Raw genomic sequence first — 16,542 nt, 5'->3', positions numbered from 1 at the left:
ATTACTGGTGTTTTAACTCAAGATTTAGAATATGATAGCGAGGTGTTGTATATAACGCTAGGGATGGCTATATCCATAATAATTTCACTCTGAATAGTTTTATACTAAGGTCTCATAGTTTCCCAGTCTCTCCCGAATTACAAACTCTATTTACACTTCCCACCATAGCTAGAAAATGGATTTCACAAATCACCATGCCGAGCTCAAAGTTTTTTTTTTTTTTAATTCAAATAAAAGTACTTCCAAAAAGTGACCAAGTAATGAAGCCTTTCTTAGTAAATTATGTGCTTCTTGAAAATACTGTAAGTATTTGTTACCTGGACAAATATTTTTATACTATAAGAAAATAAATGTATTTAGATTCACTAACCATATAAAATTAAGAAATTAATTTTTAAATAGCCACATGTTAAATATCATAAAAGCAAAATATATGTGTCTGAATAATTTACATGTGTAAAAATCATGCAAAATTAAATTAACTGATTTAAACTTTGAAAAAAGAATTACTCTAAAGAAACAAAAGGAAACATTTAAGCTCAAAATTTGAAATTTAGAAAATAAAATGAAGTAGGGGCTGGGAAGGTAGCTCAGTTGTAGATCACTTGCCTTGCAAGCATGAGGCCCTAGGTTCGATTCCTCAGCACCACAAAAGCAAAAAGAAAAAAGCCGGAAGTGGTGCTGTGGCTCAAGTGGCTCAAGCGCTATCCTTGAGCTGAAGAGCTGAGGGACAGGGCTCAGGCCCAGACTTCAGGCCCCACAACTTGACCCCCCCAAAAAAAAAGAAAAGAAAATGAAGTATACTCTTTAGTTGACTTAATTAAGTGTAAACGCTCTGTAAATCAATTTTATAATAAAAAATGCTTGTACAAAAAAAGCAAAAGTACCCATTGATCAATGGCAACAGCAAAAGCATCAATAGTTCTTGTTTTGAGTGTACAAAAATATCGTTGGAATATATAACAATGTTCCTTCCTGAAGAAATGTACTCATTACCTCATTTATGTAACTGTAACCCCTGTGTACATTACCATTACAATAAAATTAATTTGAAATTAAAAATAAACCAAATAATATACCAATTAAGAATTCTTAGAAGCTATTGGTTAAAAACATTGTAAAAAACTCCCCTAAATATCCAAGGAATATACTTTGATGATACTATTTAAATGCTTCAACTTCAGCAGAAAAGCAAAAAGTTTAAAAACTGTTACAAAGTAATGTAATAAATCAGAATATATTACTATTAATAATAATCATATGACAAATTTATAGTGGTAGTCAAATATGTAAGAAATGAGGCAATTTGCCATTCATTTGCACTTAATAAGCGAGAAAGAATTTTCTAGGTCTTTTTAAATTATCATAAGTTTAATGAAGAAATTATTCTGTCATATCATATGATAATCAGACAAAGCTGATATTAGAACAAAGAACATATTTATTAAGTTTTTGGATGTTAATGTATATACTTATTTTGGTTATGGAAAATGTTGGGATTTCAACTTGGGGTATATTGTTCTTGCAGGCCGGCATCATAGCTGTGGTTAATTTTAGGATAGTGGTTCCCTTTCCACAAAAACATGCATCTGATCTGTCCTTTTAGCCTTCCCATCATCAATGGCATCAGAGATGCACACCAAAATTTCTAGCTTGCTATCTTGCTTGGCCTGGATACTCAGTCCTTCCAATCTTAGTTTCTAGATAGTGCAGGATGGTGGAAATGATCCAATTCACCCAGCTATAGATTGAGAAATAAGTCCACTAAATTTTGGCCTGGGTTCTGTCCTCAAGGCTCCTAAGTAGGTAAGAGTACACATGTGATACCCTGGTGCCAAGCAGTAAGAATATTTTTAAAGCAAGTGGACATATATATGACTTAGGCTTGTGAATACCTCACGAAAAGAATAAAAGAGTAGTGAAGCACAGAGGATAGGTAGAATTTTAACTAGCTACTCAGAGGCTGAATAAGCTTAGCTAGCTACTCAGGAGTCTGAGATCTGAAGACCACTGTTCCATCATGAAAATACAAGCGATTATCTCAAAAAAAAAAAAAAAAAAAAACACAGCAGAATTGTAGCAGTGGCTGAAGTAGTAGACCACTATCCTTGGGCACAGAAGCTGAGGAATAGTTCCCAGGGACTGTCAAGCCTCAAGAATGATGAATGCATGCATGAGCATATGCACATGTTCGTGTGCGTACTCGTACATGCATACACACATATACAAACACAAATTAATATTTCAATGTGAACTTATTTTTTTTTACCTTGCTGTACTTTATTTCCCTGTATTAGTTCACAAATTAACAAAATCAGCTAAGGACCTATTTACATAAAATTCATCATGTTTCTCTAAAATCTACTCTCTTTTTGGAAGCCTGCTTTTATTTGTCCCAAAAGTAAATTATTCAGGAAGTCAATTCATCACTCTCAAGTCTATAGTATTAGATGATTGTTTAGGTTCCTCCTAGCAATATGATTTTTTGAAATCCTGCATCAAGCAATATATTTCTTTCACTAGAAGAGAAACCTCTGTCAAACAATTAATAATAGCTTATTCTCTTCCTGGCATTCATCTGTAGTTTTATTTTCTTCATATATTTCATGATCTCTCTGTGTATGCCAAAGTCTGCGCTTAGCATGTGTATACCATTCATAGATACTGAAATTGCTTTTGAATAAATAATGTTCACACTGACTATCTTGAAAAAGAAGAATTGGTTTCTTAGCACTTTAGGTAAGAACTTGAGGGAAAGAAACAAAAGGAAAAGTGAGGAACAACTCAACACATAGATTCAAATGAAACAAAACAACCCAAGAAAACAAAAATTAATTCAGTACTCAAAAACCTGCAGGAAATGAAAGATTTAAAAAAAATCAGCTATGACAAGCTTATGAAATTCGTGACTACATGGGAGTGCACTGTTTAGAGGATAGTGGCTAAAGGCCAGACTGAACATAAAGTTCTGTACACAATGCCATGCACCTGTTATTCTAAATTCCAGGAAGAATAACATCAAGTGCCCTGAGACCAAGTTCATACACTAGTAAGAAGCCAGTTTCTAGATGAAAAATAATCAGGATAACTTAGGGAGGGCTGGGGGCATGAAAAAGTGGTAAGAACATCCATTTAAGGGGCACAAAACACTCAATCAAACTATAGTATTAGGGGTAAAAAAGTTATGATTTAAATAATTAGAACAATTGTAGTACTTGAGTATTTGAGTGGAGAAAAATCCATTAGAGAGATAGAATGAACCCACTTTCCAATGCTACTTTAGTGGTAATGTTTAGTGGTACTTGAGACAAAACAGAGTTACCTTGCAAATGAGCATGGATGTACATTTGGATGATGGAAATACTCTACTTATAGAGGTGTAAATTAGATTTTTTGGATAGATTGTAGTTCTTGAACTAAGAGCCTGGGTGATGTCCTTGAGCTTTTTCTCTCAAGGTTACCACTCTAATACTTTGAGCCACAGTTCCAATTCTGATTTTCTGTTGGTTGTTTGGAGATAAAAGGCTCATGGACTTTCCTGCCCACGATGGCTTCAAACCATGATCTTCAGATCTTATCCTCCTGTGTAACCAGGATTCCAGGCATGAGCTGTCGACGTTTTTAATAATTCAGTAAATTGTATAGTTACAGAAGTTATAAATTATCATTGTAACCTGTGTAATATAGGTGTATGTATAGATCAATGCATACAGTTAGAAATATATTGACATATTTTGCATCTACAGTAGATTTATGAAATCATCCTTCATTATAAAATAAAATGGAAACAAATTTTATAAGGAGAAAAACAAAGGGAATTGTTACACGTTACTACTTGTTGAATGGAATATGAATTGTGAGAATCAGTTTGGGAAAACCATCTCTACTTTAATAAAATGGATAATTGCTATTAATTTCAATCAACTTTGGTGGGGGGGAGTATTGGATGAGGGGGCGGGCAGAGGCTGGGAACGGATGTGAAGGGTAAACAAAGAGGAGGCTGCAATTCTTGATAAGAAATGTACTCATTATCTTGCCCATGTAATTGTAACTCCTCTGTACACTATGTTCACCAATAAAATAAAATAAAATAAAAAAGAAATAAAAAAGAAAAATGTGTAGGGAAAAGTTATATAAAGATCCATTACACGTAAATCATGATTTATTGAATGGAAATTCCCTTGTAAAACTAGTTAAGATAATAAAAATATAATTAAAAACAATGGAGACATCTAATCTTAAACTGTGTTCTCTTAAACCATGAGTCAATATAATAGTTTCCTCCTCAGAAATTTTCTTTGCAGGTATTTTCCTCATAGTGACAGAAAAATGATCAATGCAATATCAATACATCACATTGCACATCAGAAAGAGACACAATAAAAATCACAGTAAAATGTTAGAATTCACCACATGATAAAATAACAGGCAGAATGTGCCAAATGCTAATTGATTATTTTTCAAAGTACTTTACCGATGGTATCTAATTTAATCCTCAGAATAATTCCAAAAAGTGGAACTACTTACATGTTTAATTCTCAGATGATCATATTGAAGTCTTCAGAGTTGTAATTACTAGTACAACATTGCCCACATGGTAAGTGTTAGCCTGAGGTCCATCCCCGACTGTATCAATTAACCTCATTCTATTTTATGACTAATATTCTAGGAAAAATTCCCAGAATTATTGTGTACACTCATAATATTTCAGTTTATCTTTGTTAGAAAATAGGGAACTGTAATATGAAAACTCAAAGTTCAGAATCAATGCATACCTCCCTGGTGAAAGGACCTGCTAAAGTATAACATTCTTGATTTCTAGGTCAAAATAGCAGAAATGATATTCTATCCCTTCACTCAACACTGCACTGCCTGGGGACCCTAACTCTGTTTAACACTGTCTTACTGAAAGAATGAACTCCCCAATTCCTGATGGAAACAGACTGCAGGTCTTATGGACCAATCATTTCCACATTGTAGCTCAACTAAGTTGTTTACCATTAGAAGTATTTTGATTGCTTTTTATACCCTACATTTTGAGACAAAGGTACTACTTTAAAATGCTGTTAAAGCAACACTGATATAAAAATCACCTTTGACCCCAGATAAATAATTTACCTTTCATGTACCCAAAAATGCAGTCTGACCTATTATTAATATTAGCAATGAGAGGATAAAAAATCATAGACAACAAGGCCTAAGCATGAATTAAAGCCTCTCCAACTTGTGAATACAATTGGTTTAAAAAGACATTAAGGGCTGGGAAGGTGGCTCAGTGGTAGAGCGCTTGCCTTGCATGCATGAAGCCCTGGGTTCGATTCCTCAGCACCACATAAGCAAAAAGAAAAAAACCGCAAGTGGTGCTGTGGCTCAAGTGGAAGACCGCTAGCCTTGAACTGAAGAGCTGAGGGAGAGCGCCCAGGCCCAGAGTTCAGGCCCCACTACCAGACTCCCCCACCCCCGAAAAAAATATATCAATACTACTATATTTGTTCAAAATTTCTCACGATACTAAAGATTCAATTGTAAACTGTTAACACTTGAAAATAACTCATTTTCTTGGGAGTAGGAAACAAAACACAAGATTAATCCTAATAATTTTCAAAGACATTTATTTATACTACAAATTCACTCTTATAACTACAAAGATTCTAAAAATAACTGAAGCATAGTGTCACGAAGGCCATAATTTAACTTCATCATATACATTCAAAGGACTTTGCTAATAGAAAATAAATTTATACTAATAATTAGCTCACCCAATTCACTTCCATTCTTTTATTCTATATCTTTTATTTTCATAGAAACTGGCTTTTCATAAAATGATGCATAAAAAGCCTATATACCCACTTATATTTTCAGATTTTAACAATGTTTATTTCAGAAATGTCTTTAGCTGTATAGTCAATGAACTGAAATAACACTAAAATATTCAAAGGTTTTTCCGAAATTGCAAGACTCGCTCTGGGATATTATTTACATTGGAAAGGATATTCAAAAAGCCTTATTTGTTAAAGTTGTGATAGTTACGCCCACAAAAATACTATTAATGAAGAAACCTTCGTATGTATAATACAACTTCAAATGCATCCACAATCTGGAGGTGACACATGCTTTTTGTTTGTTTTTGCAATGTATATCTAATAAACATATCCACAATACTGATTTTCAGTCAATATGATGGGATATTCAAACCTAAAAAATAAGGGGTTTATTATCTTAGTGTGAATAGATACAATCTTACAAAGAAAGTTATTTTCAGCAGAAATCCGGAAAGAGTTTATCCACCTTGAGTTCCACAGGAATAACCAGACAGTAATACCTATTTGGTCAAGTTGGTCAAAATTATGAGTATATCTTAAAATTATATCTCATTTAAGAGGTGAAATACATATTTTGTACTGACAGTCATCTTACAGCAATAACTTACTACCTAATTATATGTGTATCTTCTTTCCTAGCATATACTAAGAGTTGAAAGTGATCTCTTTTATCTAACTTAATGGTGTAAATGCTTTGATTATGATGATGTTATTATTTGACAAATAAAATGTACAGAAGGGTGGTTCCACTGAAATGACAGGACAGAAGAGTGATAAATAACAATATTGCAACATAGCTCTATTCAGCCTCACTCTGTCCACATTGGCAAGCAACATTGCAACCGCACACACACACACACACACACACACAAACACACACACACACATGTGCGCACATGTACACACACATATACATGAATGCCAAATTCAGGGTTTATTGTACATAAAAGTTCAATTAAAATATTAGTGATTAGGAAAAATGATAATTTGACTTATTACAAAATAATACATATTCTAATCACCACGGTTGTTACATTTTACCTGTCTCTCCACATGTGACCACTTAATTTATTTTTAGTTCATTCATTTATTCATCATTCATTAGTTTGGTGCCAATACTGGAGCTTGAACTCAAGGCTTGGCTCTGTCCCAGAATTTGTTATGTTTTTGTTTTAGTTTTCTCAATGCTAGCATTTTACTGCTTATACTACAGCTCCATTTCTAGCTTTTGCTGGTTACTTTCAAACCAGAATCTAATGGACTTTTTTGTCTGGTTTCAAAGCACAGTCATCAGATTTCGTCTTTCTGATTAGGTAGGATTAAAGACCTGAGTCACCCGTGTGGCTCTTAATTTTTCCTGTACATATGTAATGCACATACTTAGATAGTAATTTAAAACTGAGAACATAGAAGCAAGATGTACAGTGATGATATTGTCCTGTCAGAAATTCAAATTAGTAATGTAAATTTCTTCTTAAGACCATACACAAAAAATACTTAAGAAGAAATCTGATGTTGTGTGTGTATATGTGCGTGCATGTGTGTGTGTGTGTGTGTGCTATTGCAATATGTTCCACATATAAGCACTGTGCAGCGGTGTCCAGCCATTCACAGTTATTGCATGAATATCTGCCTTGAGATACCAACTCATGGGCAATGTCTAGGTGTCCACTCTAGGCTTCGCGATGAAGAGGGGTATACTCATCCTCATCCCTAGTATTCATATAAGTGGCCTTTTTGGAAAGTACTCTCCACACTGTAGTAAGCTGCAAGACAAGCACTCTACCACTAAGCCACCTTCCCAGCCCAAGGATTAAGATTCTTGCCTGTAATTTAGTCAAAGCTATGTCTCATTACGTAGGCGACTAAAAATGTATTTACTAATTTCAAGTAAATACATAAATTCTATTTCCATCTCTTTTAAAAAATAAAAAAATTGTTTGCTCTGTAAATTGATTAGATGCATGGATTTTGTGGCTAGCTATGTCATTTCACATATGTATCTCTTTTCCTCTTTCTCTTTCATGGTTCTCATAGACAATATGGTTGCTCCATAATTATCCTAATTTATTTTGCTTTTATATTTTTAGTTTCATCATTTCACTTTCTGCTCTGTCATTTCCCAGAACAGCACCACATAAACAGAAAAATCCAGAAGTGGTTCTGTGGCTCAAGTTGTACAGCTCTTGCCTTGATTTGAAGAGCTAAAGGAGAGTGCCCAGGCCGAGTTCAGGCCCCACAACTAATTTAAAAAAAGAATCTAAATACTTGATAATTCTACTAACAGATCTGACTGAAATCAGCTGAATCACACTTTTCCTGTACAATGAAGGAATAGGTCCAGGCTAGGAAAACAGCTACAGAAGGCAGGCAGATTGTATCTGTGACAAAACTTTGTGGAAAATGGAATCGAGGATTACTTACTGGTGATTCACTTGCACTTGAAGCATGATTCTCAACTATTGCTTGCTGATTCTGAACTATTGCTTTGATCATTATATTTTCCAAGAAGAAAAAGTGAAATTTAATTGGTAGTAAAGGACTACTAATACATTTTGACTTCTCATTAAGCATCTTCAATCATCAAAATCACTTGAAGGCAATAGACAGGCCTATTTTTAGATGAAAACAAGTGTCTTTAAAAAAGCAAAAATTTAGGTAGTCATACCAAGGACTTCTATTTTACTACTGCATTATACATTTTTTCTAATGTTGGATACCAACATTAGAAAGCTACTAGAAAGCTCTTAAAGCCCATATGTTGAATAGTGAGTTCTCTTACACTATAACATGATATTTCCCAAATCATTTACAAAGAAGGCATTGTATCCTATTTTCTCATTCCTAGAATAAGCTGCACATGAAGACACCAAGGGTGCTCATGTTCAGACAAGGAACAAGATGAAAAAGTGAGGAATGGTATCAATTTCAAGAAAAAAATGAAGTAGGATCCAAGCAAATTTCTTCTTTGGGATGCCGAAATTAATCTGCTTACTATGGTGTGAAGACTACTTTCCAAAAAGGCCACCCAGATGAATACTAGGGATGAGGATGAGTATACCCCTCTTCATATGGAAGCCTAGAGTGGACATTTAGACATTGTCCATGAGTTGGTAGCTCAAGGCAGATATTCATGCAATAACTCTGAATGGCTGACACCCCAGCACAGTGCTTATATGTGGAATAATACCAGAGTGGCAGATGCCAATCCCCAAATTAAAGGCCTCTTGTCCTCCTTGCATGTTGCTGCTGGGAATAGAAATCGAAAAGATACTCTGTTGAACCATTATATCAAACCAGGTTTGAAGAACAGCTTGGAAGAAACTGCATTTAATATTGCCAAAAGGATAAGTATGTATCACTACCTCTTTGAAGTTGTGGAAGGTTGTACAAATTTTTCGCATGAGTCGTAATGGTTTGGTTAAGTTTCTTAAATTTCAAAAATGCCAGTCCATCCTTTGTGGCCCTACGAATTTTTTCACAATAAAAAGCAACAGCAATATCTTACTTTAAAAATTCATGGATTCCATGGTATTCTTCCAAGTGAATTGCCTGACTCTGATGTCAAAATGCATTCAAGAGTTTTTTGTATACATCTATAATGATTTCTGCAGAGTTTGTGATTTTTTTAATCAGAAATAATTTTAACTTATCTGTTGAAATGGTGCTTTTGTGAAAAAAGTATATCTATGTTTGTACAATATCCATAATCTATTTCATTCGCTCCTAGATATAATACTTTGAATTCTACATTTTTATATAATGTATAGTTTCATTAATAAATGTGTCCTTTCAGATTGCATTCCATATAGAAGAAGTTTAAGATTCCTTTTTTTCCTAGGTCCTTATATTATTTTATTTCTTTGTGATAACATGACAATGTTATGTAATTTCAGTTTTGTAAAGGTTATGCTATGTAAAGGCCTTTCTAAGGTGAAGATTTAATACACTGATGTCAAACTAACCTTTAATTCTATGAATTACATGTATTGTTACACTTGTATTTTTGTAATCAACTTTTTAATAACTGTTTTTATATTTCTTGCATCAGAAGAATGAAAAACATAGAATACTTCACAAATTTTCATATACTCCTTGTGCAAGTGCCATGTTAATCTCTGTATTATTGTAATTTGGGTAGACCTGCTGCTGAAGCATGAAGTACCCTATAAATTTAAGTACTTAATGATGCAATCTTTACACAGGCATATATCCATGGTTGCCTATTTGTAACAAGGAACACTTATTGTTCCTTAAAATGTGATTGATCTTATTTCTCTAAAATTCTGTGTATAGTGGAAAAGCTTATATCATTTGGCCGATTGCTCATATTTACAATTTTTTTGTCAATGACTATTTTGTCGTTTTCATTTTAAATTTGATCATACTTTGAAGCCTTTAAAGCTAAGTCCAAAGGTGATGGCTTTTCAAGTACTTATTTATCAACTGAGTTAGCTTTGTAGAGCTAATGGATTCAAAGTAAGCCTTGCTTGAGAGCTACTTCTAAACTTCTGCAGCATAAAATTTCCCAAATAAGGTCTTGCTGGGACAAATGTCTACCTGAACCTTTACCCTTCTTCCTTGTAGGAACAGACAAACCAGAATATCTTACCCTGACAGCATAGATTGTCTTACTGGAACAAAACTAATCTTAGTTACAAGGGATCATAGAGAGATGAACAGTTCAGACAGAATTGTTCAGAATAGAAGGTATTTTATCAAAATATAATTGTTTATTATACTTATCATTTCAAAAGTAGCTAAAGCCAAGAAGGTGAAATAATTTTCATATTCATGATTACCTACTGTCCTGGCCTGTCTATCATCCAACCAGGCAGGAACTTACACTACTGACACTCTATCACCAAATATTTCCATAGCTCCTGGAAAAGTCCATATGTTTCTCCTCGATATTAGGCCTTAAATTGGTAATGTTTTAATCACATTGTTTCCTCTTGCCTCTAGGCTGTAAATCTACAAATGGTAAAGCTTTAAGTCTAACTCTACCAAACACTGAGGTAGAGATAATGGAAGAATACTTTGAAACAGAGTTGCCTTTGATTCCCTAACCACAACACAACAATGCAAAACAATTTTTATATTATATATACTTATAAATTTTATATTTATAAATATAAAGTATGTGCTGATTTTAAATTTCACACAGTAAATATTACTAGAATTGATAATTTGACAAATATATTGAAACTTATTCCGATAAATAGAATGGAATATAAATAATTAGATTTAGGATATATATTATAATATAAAAAGTATCAATGCAATATCTTCGGTATAAACTTGTGATACGTTCTATGTGTTCGTTATCTTCTGAATTCACATGGTAAAATAACAGTATTGTTTTCTGCTAATCTATAATGGATTTTACTCTGATGCTCTGTTTATTGTTTTAACTCGCTGGTCCCAAAGTGTTTTTCTCCATATTTCTGAAGCATTCTTACTGATTATACCCAAATTTTGCTGATATGATGTCTAAAAGCTATTATTCTTCTGAAGTATCCACGGATCCGAGGATACCAGTTCCTAGTTATCTGTATCATCAGATAACAAGGGCAAGACTTCCAACATAGGCCCATGCAACATGCCAACAGAAAATAATTGAAGACATCTCAATTTCTCATTTCCTATAATATTTCAGGACCCCAGTTGCTTACAAGATTTAGCAGAATTCAATTGTGAACTGCAAGGCAAGTTAAAATGAAAGATGAGATCACAAAATCTGAGAGAAAGTACTATAATTCAAACTTTCAATTTACAGATGATCAGCCCATATGAGTCAACAAAATTACAAATGAACAAGATTATTTTTAATACCCCTCTCCTAATGATTAATGAAAGATTTTAGTGAAGCCAAAAAATAGTTTTTGTAATGATAGATCCATAAGTGGCCTACCAAGGCTAGGAATACCTGATTTAGAGGTCAAATATAATTTAGAAAAACATTAATTGAGAAGATCCTTAGTGCTTCAAAACACTGGTACTTCAGTAAAATGAGGTTCTGTAGTATAAAAAAATGTTGTCATTCTCAAACCAAAGATAACCTATATTTAATCTCCTGAAAGTATATTCACTTTCAAATAAACTACTTAAAATCACATTTGCCAAAATAGCACTTGACAAGTAGATGATAGTGATATTACAAGGATTTCAAGTGTAGGGAGCTAGTTACAATAGAGTTGATTTACGTACTCAGCACCAATAGCAAACAAGTTCAACCATTCATCCAAGTGTAGAAATAGTACTCCCCACCATTTGTGTTGTTCAGTAGGTGCCTTCCAGAAATGTGTTAAATATATCAGCCTCCCATATTTCAAACCCAAATATTAGCTAATAAAGTAAATTTTATCACATAAGAAGGTACATTTTAAAAAGTCACTAATAGTTGCCTTATCATGTGTTGTTTTATATTTTCCCTATCTGTCTAACATAGTAAGAAATATGACTTTAAGTTTTGAATATCGGTACTGATGAGAGATGTGACAAAATAAAATCTGTCTTTTATTTGTGTCATATTCCTCTAAGTAGTAAATTTTAGTTTTCTTCTTTTTCCAAAACTTATAGGTAGTAGAAAAAATTATCCTATGTAAAATAAAATAATCATACACCATTTTACAAAGCAATTTATAAAAACTGGTAGTTATAAATAAATTCTAAGCCATTTTTAAATTTTCTTGTTGACTAAAGATTAATCTTCCAAATGAACTAGAATAAAATCATGTCTAAGTGCTTCACATATCCAGTCTTGCAAATTGTTATTGCAGATGAATGAATTATGGAAATATAAGCTGAAATCAGTTCAAGTATATGTGGGAGAGAAAATCCATGGAATGTATATAAATGTTTCAAAGTATTAACAGGCAGTTTAACAGAATGACTATCAGGAAATTGAAACCAGAGAGGAACAATAGTAAAGAAATAGAATGAATGAAAAATGGAACAAGGGGCAAGTACAGCTAGAATACTCAATGTACATATGTAATGAAGGAAGTGCTAAATCTGAACTCAATCTTGGAAAAAGAGTTGGTTGACATTGATAGAAGGAGTGACTCTGATCCAGGAGAATTAGACAATTAGATGGACATATTTAATTGTAAAACACTTGCACAACCTTTTGAAATTCAGTTAAAAAAACAACAAACAAAAACACACAATAATGACAACCAAACAGCAATCTCTAGAGAGTATGAACATGACCTCTCAAAATTTTAAGCAGTTAATGAAGGGCAGTCTTTGGAAAAGCAAACAATCTGTTCAAAGAGGGCATTTTGGGGTAGGGGAGAATTTTGACCAGATTTAGAAAGATTGTCTAAGGTTATAAATCACCTATATCTTCTGCAAATATTTTCTTCTGCGAGTGCTCTTTGTCTGAACTGGATACTCCAGTCCTGAGTCACACTTGATAGCTTGTGAAGACAGAATGGAAGAAACAAGATCAAGAACCTATTTCTCCACTGGAGAGAAAACAGTCCTCTCTGTTTTCTCTCAATCTCCTCACTACTCCATTTTCATACTTTTAATAAAGTCAAGTGATTTTGAATTATATCTTTTCTTCTTTGTTCTCACAAAGTAATTGTTCAAAATAATTCATTAAATATTATTTGCCATTATTTTCTATCATGCTGTTTACTTGTTCAAGCGAGTCCATTAAACTTCCCCTTTTCATTTGGTTGCCACGAAAATCCAACAACTGTGTTAATGAGGACCAACGCTAATGCAAAACTTTGTCTACAAAAATCCAGTCCAAGAAAATATAATCACAAATATTTAGCTATAATTTTTTTCTTTTTTTTTAACCTTGAAAACTTCTGTGTCTAAAGTGCCCACAAAAATAAGTATTCCACCACTTTTTGGTTCAATCACTTCTAACCTCAAAGATATTTTGCTAACAAGATGCTTAGAGGAAACCTAAGAATACTCCACTTTTATCTTCTCTCTTAAAACTTTTATCTTCTTTCTTAAGAATCTCTTTAGATACAATATCAGGAACAGTGAAGTTATTCTTTGCAAAATTATTTCAATAGGTTATTTTCCTCTTGGTCTTGTATTTGCTCAACAAGATGTATGGAGAAGAATAGAGTTAAATCACCAATTCCTTGGATGATATTGTCTGTTACAAAGGACAATACTTCTATGTCCTACTTCTATGTCCTCTTCTTAGCTCTTGCCTGATTTCCAATTAATCACAGGTTCTTGGCTTCAATTCTAGTGAAGCTGAAGCACTATAAGGCTTCCCCCACTGCTACATCTTCATGGTTTCTCTTTGAAAACTCTTTTATTTGGAGGTGGAATTTATTTTCATGTCTTGATTCAATTTGTTCTGCATTATACTGAGCCAAATAAGCTCTGTAAAATCACTTTAGGTAGCAAAAAGATTAACACAATCTATATCACTATATAAAATAGTTTTGGCCCCCTCCAGTGCTGAAACCAAAACGCTTAGCTAGGGCTTCTAATGACGTGTTTTCTTACCTTTTCTATTTGCTCGATTCTTTTCTGATCCCCAAACTTTTGGGCTTATGTAATAAGAGAAGTTTTCACTATCTCATGTTAATAAGGATATTATATTTTTGAGCTACTTAGAAATGTGAAATCATTGAAGTATCCAATCAGATTTTTTTCTGTGTTTCAGTGTTTCACGTGCAAAGACATTGTGGAAAGTATTAAAACAGAGAAGTGTAAACTCAATATGTTCTTTCATTGTGCAGGACACTTTCTCCCTAAATATTTTGACCCAAATAATCTTTTTAAGAGAATTACTGTTTAGTAATCAAAGGTCAATTCTCAAATTTTGATGTCTTATTTAAAAAAAAAAAACTTTGAATTTAAATTCCAATACAACCTTTTTTCACACAGTAAGAGTATATTTCCTGGGTAAGGACAATTCTCATGGGAACCTATACAGGATTTACAGCAAGGTTTGAGAGGTTTGTTTGTTTACTGTGAAAATGAGCCACCTTATCCACATTGCTCCCTCTTAGCTAAGTCTCCATGGATTTCTTTGCATGAAAGCCTATTTTCCCAGGAAATTTTAAATTTTCTTAATAGGCTAAGTTAAAAGTTAGAACAATTAAAATTTACCTGCCATAATTTTAAAACTCTTTTGGAATTCCTTTATCAGAATCTCAAATTTACCAATCCTAATTCCACGTTTATCATCAAAAGCAGTTAACATGTTGTTTTCATGATATAGTATCCATGAAACTATTATTTTCCAGTGGTTTTGTTACGCATATATATGAAGGTATAAGCTGATGCTGAGCAAAATGAACTCCAAGATATGGAAAGAGATATTTATTTGCAGTTGTTGTTTTTAATGTACTATGTGATTTCTATTTTCCTTGGGTTTTTCCCCTATGGTATAACTCCTACTGTGTTTGAATTTGGTACCCTGTGTATTGTGTATACATTTACCTTAATTAGGGAAGGGAAGAGAAACAACAAAATGGCGAGATAAAGGACAAAAAGCAAACCAATGCAATAGCAATACTCAGGAGACAATATGTTGGAAATGTACATTACAACGTGTGAGGGGTTTGGGTATGAAGGAAAAACGTGAGAAAAAATGAGAGAGGGCATAACAAGTTTGAAAAGTTATGTATTCACTGCCTTACCATTGCTAACCCACTGCACATCACTTTCACATTAAAATTAAATTTAAAAAATAGCCTGCATGAAATAAAATTTCACTGTATTGGTATAGTAAATATTATTCTTTATGTAGTAACTTTTTAAAAATTCAGTACTATTGCCATATAATTTGAATTAATTACCCCTTCTTTATCAGAGGGCCATCAACTTGAATGTTATCCAACTAGATAATTTATTCACAATATACTTGCCAATATTTTCAGAAAAGAATAAATTAGTACTTTCTCATACTAAAACCGAAAACCATTTAATTCTATGGAAACCCATAACTTTTAAAAGTAAATAAGTTGTTAAGAGGACAGAATATGTGTGTTCTTCAAAATTCCTATGACTAATAACTACTCACTTTCAAATTCTCAACATTCCATACCTGAGAGATTCAAAATAGTACCTGTTTGCATTTTATGTAATTCTGCAATAGATGCATTTTCCAGTGGGGTGTTACAGATTGAGAAGTGAACAGAAAAATAGCCACATTCTGGTATAGGATAAAAGTATGAAGCACCGGTTATAATTAATTCTTCAAGAGTAAGCAATTGTTTATCAGATTAAGCTATTATTTCTATGACCATCAATCCCAAAATTTATGACCTAAAGTCATCCTAGACCAACAGTTTCCAACTTGTAGGGTGCACCTCAAAATTCCCTTAATTCACATCACAAATAGCTTATCTCTATTGGGAAAAATATTACACCTTGCTAATGTGATGCCCTCCGTGTTCTGGAAAGAACACCACAACGTACTGGGTTGCATCATTTTTCCTCCACTGGTATTCTTGCAAATATTATTTATATTTATACTTTTTTTACTATCATAGATATTCAGGATGCTAAGATTGGAAGATTACAGTTGAAAGCCCACCCAGGCAGGAAGGTTCCCTAGATTTTTATCTCCAATAAACTTCTCAGCAAAAGCCAGACACAAGTGGTACTGAGGTTGAAGTGGTAGGGCACAAGCCTTGAGCTTAACAGGCTCAGAGACAGTGTCCAGGTCCAGAGTTCAAGCCCTATGACAAAGCAATAAAACAAAAACAAAAATAAAAACAAACCC

At 33.2% G+C, this 16,542-nt stretch overlaps 1 long non-coding RNA gene and 1 pseudogene across 1 annotated transcript in view; both read right to left on the bottom strand.

Moving 5' to 3' along the window:
• The window catches only part of LOC138806641 (uncharacterized), a 40,795-nt gene that overhangs the window by 13,245 nt on the left and 11,008 nt on the right, over nt 1-16,542 (bottom strand). The window lies entirely within an intron of this gene.
• LOC138806649 (U6 spliceosomal RNA) lies at nt 9,881-9,980 on the bottom strand (annotated as a pseudogene).

This window comes from Dipodomys merriami, unplaced genomic scaffold (genome assembly GCF_024711535.1).
Source record: "Dipodomys merriami isolate MVZ:Mamm:240054 unplaced genomic scaffold, mDipMer1.0.p SCAF_402, whole genome shotgun sequence".
Lineage (NCBI taxonomy): Eukaryota > Metazoa > Chordata > Mammalia > Rodentia > Heteromyidae > Dipodomys > Dipodomys merriami.
The sequence above is the reverse complement of the archived record's forward strand: the minus strand, read 5'-3'. Positions and strand labels throughout refer to the sequence as shown.